This window comes from Mus pahari, chromosome 22, assembly GCF_900095145.1.
Source record: "Mus pahari chromosome 22, PAHARI_EIJ_v1.1, whole genome shotgun sequence".
In the NCBI taxonomy this organism is placed as follows: domain Eukaryota; kingdom Metazoa; phylum Chordata; class Mammalia; order Rodentia; family Muridae; genus Mus; species Mus pahari.
In genome coordinates this window covers 1778195-1782143 of record NC_034611.1, presented here as the reverse complement: position 1 = coordinate 1782143, position 3949 = coordinate 1778195, and the positions used below count along the sequence as shown (strand labels likewise).

Genomic DNA, 3949 nt, shown 5'->3' with positions numbered 1-3949 from the left:
TAGAGAAAATACCCAAGGAACTGAAGGGGGCTGCAACCCTGTAGGTGGAACAACAATATGAACTAACCAGTACCCCCTGAGCTTGTGTCTCTAGCTGCACATGTAGCAGAAGATGGCCTAATCGGCCATCACTGGGAAGAGAGGCCACTTGGTCTTGCAAACTTTATATGACCCAGCACAGGGGAAGGCCTGGGCCAAGTAGTGGGAGTGGGTGGGTAGGGGAGCAGGGGCAGGGGAGTATAGGGAACTTTCAGGATAGCATTTGAAATGTAAATAAAGAAAATAAAGAGAAAAAAAAAGAAGTGCCATATGCAGAGACTTGGAAAGAAAATGTCAACATATTGTAAAGTAAAAGGAGGCTCTGGCACAGTGTGGAGAGTGCTAATACTCACTTTAGATTTGTACACCATACATAATAAAAATAGCTAATGGTTTATTAAATGCTTATTCCTTTCCAGACACATATCTAAATATTTAGTCCGAGCAGCAAACTGATGAGATAAGTAATCTTATATACCATTTGCAGATGGAGAAACTGAGGCCCCATAAATGAAGCAACAGTTACCAGGTTGTGGCATCAGTAAGCCACACAGAATGGGGCCTGGAAAAGCTGGTCTCTGAGCCTTCTGCTCTAGCCACACTGCCCCACAGTAGAAGCTGAGAGCCAGGTCTCTGACTCAGAGGTGGGAAGCCTTTTCTCTGCCTGCCTTATCCGCTTCTGTGTTGTTAGATTTGTTACAATGAGCATGTAATTGAAAAATAAAACTTTTATCAAAGCAAAAAAAAAAAAAGCTAGAGAGCTTTAAGAATAAAATTTATTATGTTTTAAGCATTTTAACAAATTTATTTTAACATTTAGCATTTTCATTTGATTAGTGTTTTGAGACAGTGTCTCAAGTAACCTAGGCTATAGGAACTCTCCAAAGCTGGCCTTGGACTTCTGACCTGCAGGCCTCCCTCCACCAGCTCAGAGCTGGGATAACAGAAAGACACACCCCCACCAGCACCACTTGGATATCCCTGAACACAACCCCTTAAGCGCTTTTGATGCCACAGGATTTGTGGTTAGAGTTCAACACCAAATAAAACCACTCTATAAGCAACAATGACCATGAAAATGATCTCAAAACCAAATACGAAGTGCAGATTTCCAGATTCTTCAAAAAAGACTTTGTTAGCCAGGCATGGTAGTACACACCTTCAGTCCCAGCACAGGAGAGAGACAGGCTGAGTTCTGTGAGTTCAAGGCTAGCCTGGGCCACACAGTGAGCTCCTGGACAGCCGGAAGGACAAAGTGAGATCCTGGCTCAAAAAAAAAAAAAAAAAAAAAAAAAAAAAAGACTCTTAGAATCACAATCCAGACTCCATTCTAAGAACTTCTTTTATCTATAGAAGTAGAGATGACTGGATAACTTTCAGCTTCAAGCCAGCCTTCAACAGCCCCAGGACAGGAGTGAGCGGCAGAGACAACACTGCTTGCTGGTGAGAGTGGGAAAATGAGGGCACACGAATGGACTTCTGAACACCTCAGACTACAATGTCCTCCTCAAGCATTTTGTCCTGCTGTGTCAGAAAACAATGTTCTTAAAACTGGGTTTTCCTAGAACGTCCATACAATAAATACATGAAGACTCTAACTTCTAGATTTATATCTATTCTTAAAATTTCTGACGATAAAAGTTTGTTTAAAAGTCCACATTTGAGAGCCAGGCATTGTGGTGAATATCTTTAATCCCAGCACTTAGAAGACAGACGAAAGCTGGTAAGTTCGAAGCCATACTCGGCTACATAGTACATTCTCAGAGTGCACGGGCTACAGAGAGAGAGACTCTGTCCATATAATGTCTGCTGTAATCCAGCACTAAAATGAAGGTAGCAGAATGAGAACTTTGAGATCACTCTTGGCTATGAAGCAGGTTTGAGGCCAGCCTGGGTTCTATGAGACTGTCTACAAAAGCTGCTGCTTCTTCTTCTTCTTCTTCTTCTTCTTCTTCTTCTTCTTCTTCTTCTTCTTCTTCTTCTTCTTCTTCTTCTTCTTCTTTTTTAATAAAGAAGAAAAGGAAATTTAAAAATAATACTCCGCATTTGCAAGTGAATACAACTTCAGGAATGCATTGATATAATAATAATAATAATAATAATAATAATAATAATAATAATAATAATAATAATAAAAACTACCCAGACTTGGTGGTACACACCTTTAATCTCAGCACTTCTGAAGTAGACACAGGCCTGTCTCCGTGAGTTCAAGGCCAGCCTGGTCTACAGAGTGAGTTCCAGGACAGCCAGGGCTACACAGAGAAACCCTGTCTTAAAAAATCCAAGGGATCCTGTGGGACAACAAAAATGCATGTTCCACACACATGTGGAGGTCAGAGAGCACTTGGTGGGAAGTACTTCTCTCCTTCCTCTTGGTGGATCTCTGGCTTCAGATTGAGGTCATCGGGCACTTTTATCCACTAAGCCATCTCACAGCCCCAAACCACCCAATCCCAACATTTCTTTACCCATCTCTTGGTTCTTTATTATTACCCCCGTGAAGTCAATCCAAAGCCCTGCCAATCCTGGCGGGTGGACCCTTTGATAGCTGTATATAAGTTTATGGAAGAATTCCTGGTATATGCCTCCTACGTTTCTGATGTCTCCAATGTTGTAATATCTCATTTTTTATCTCTGTCAATCTATATCTTCTTTTGGCTGGTTGGGCCAAGGGTTTCTCAGTCTTATTAGCCTGTGCACAGAACCAGCCCTTGTCGTCTTGGTTCTTCATATTGTTCTCCTAGCTTCTATTGCACTGACTTCAACTCTCAGCCGTACCCTTCCTTTATACTCTACTGGGTTTTGTGTGTTCTTGGTTTTCTCAGACCCTGAGTTGCATCATCAGGCTATCTGAGAACTCTCTGGGTTTTTAACATAGGCACTTATAGCTATCTACACATTTTTCAGAACTGTTTTTGCTGTTTCACATATGCTGATAGATTGTATCGACATTTTAAGTTTGATTCTAGTAGCTTTTAAACCTATTTCCTTGTATCTTCAATGACCTATTCACAATTCCAAAAGGCATTGTTCATTGTCTATACACCAATGTATTTTCTGTGTGCATGTTTATACTGCTGTTGATTTCTAATTTTATTTCTTAATGATAATGTGCCAAGAATTATTATTATTATTATTATTTGGTTTTTTGAGATCATGTTTCTCTGTATAGCCCTGGCTATCCTGGAACTCACTTTGTAGACCAGGCTGGCCTCAAACTCAGAAATCTGCCTGCCTCTGCCTCCCAAGTGCTGGAATTAAAGGCGTGCGCCATCATGCCTGGCTGCCAAGAATTATTTTAAGCATTTTAAATTTCTCAAGACTTGCTTATGGCCTAAAAATGACAATTTCAGAGATCTATTCATGAGAAAATTTCTATAAAATATGTGGAAAAAAATGTGTGCTGCGGTGGTTGCACAAGATGAAGCTTGATAGTCTGTTAACTCCACTAATCTATCATATAGTTCATCTCTCAAGTTCCTTCAATATTTTTTGGAGGGTGGTGTATTCATGGGCCACCAACCTATTGGTAAAAATAGGTTGTTGAAGTCATGCACTATAATTATACTGGGACCTTTATGTCCCTTATGTCCAGTAGTTTTTGTTTGATTGTTTTGTTCTAGTTTTTTTGTTCTGTAATGTTTTATAAAATTGGGTACACTAACATTTGGTGCATATATATTTATACCTTATATCCACCTAATGATTTCCCTTTGCTAATGTGGAGGGATTTTCTTTGTCTCATCTAATTTTTGCCTTGAATTCTGCTTTATTAAATATGAGCAGTTAATTCTTCCAGATTCCACATGTGTAGAGTATCATTTTCTATTCTTTCAGCTTGTGTTTGTCTTTGCTGGTGAAATGTGTTTCTTTTTCTTTCTTTCTTTTTTTTTTTTTTTTTTTTTTT

General features: G+C 39.5%; 1 protein-coding gene across 1 annotated transcript in view; it reads right to left on the bottom strand.

Annotated features, from left to right (window-relative positions):
- The window catches only part of C22H8orf89 (chromosome 22 C8orf89 homolog), a 23511-nt gene that overhangs the window by 11254 nt on the left and 8308 nt on the right, over nucleotides 1-3949 (bottom strand). The gene's annotated exons all lie outside the window — the stretch shown is intronic.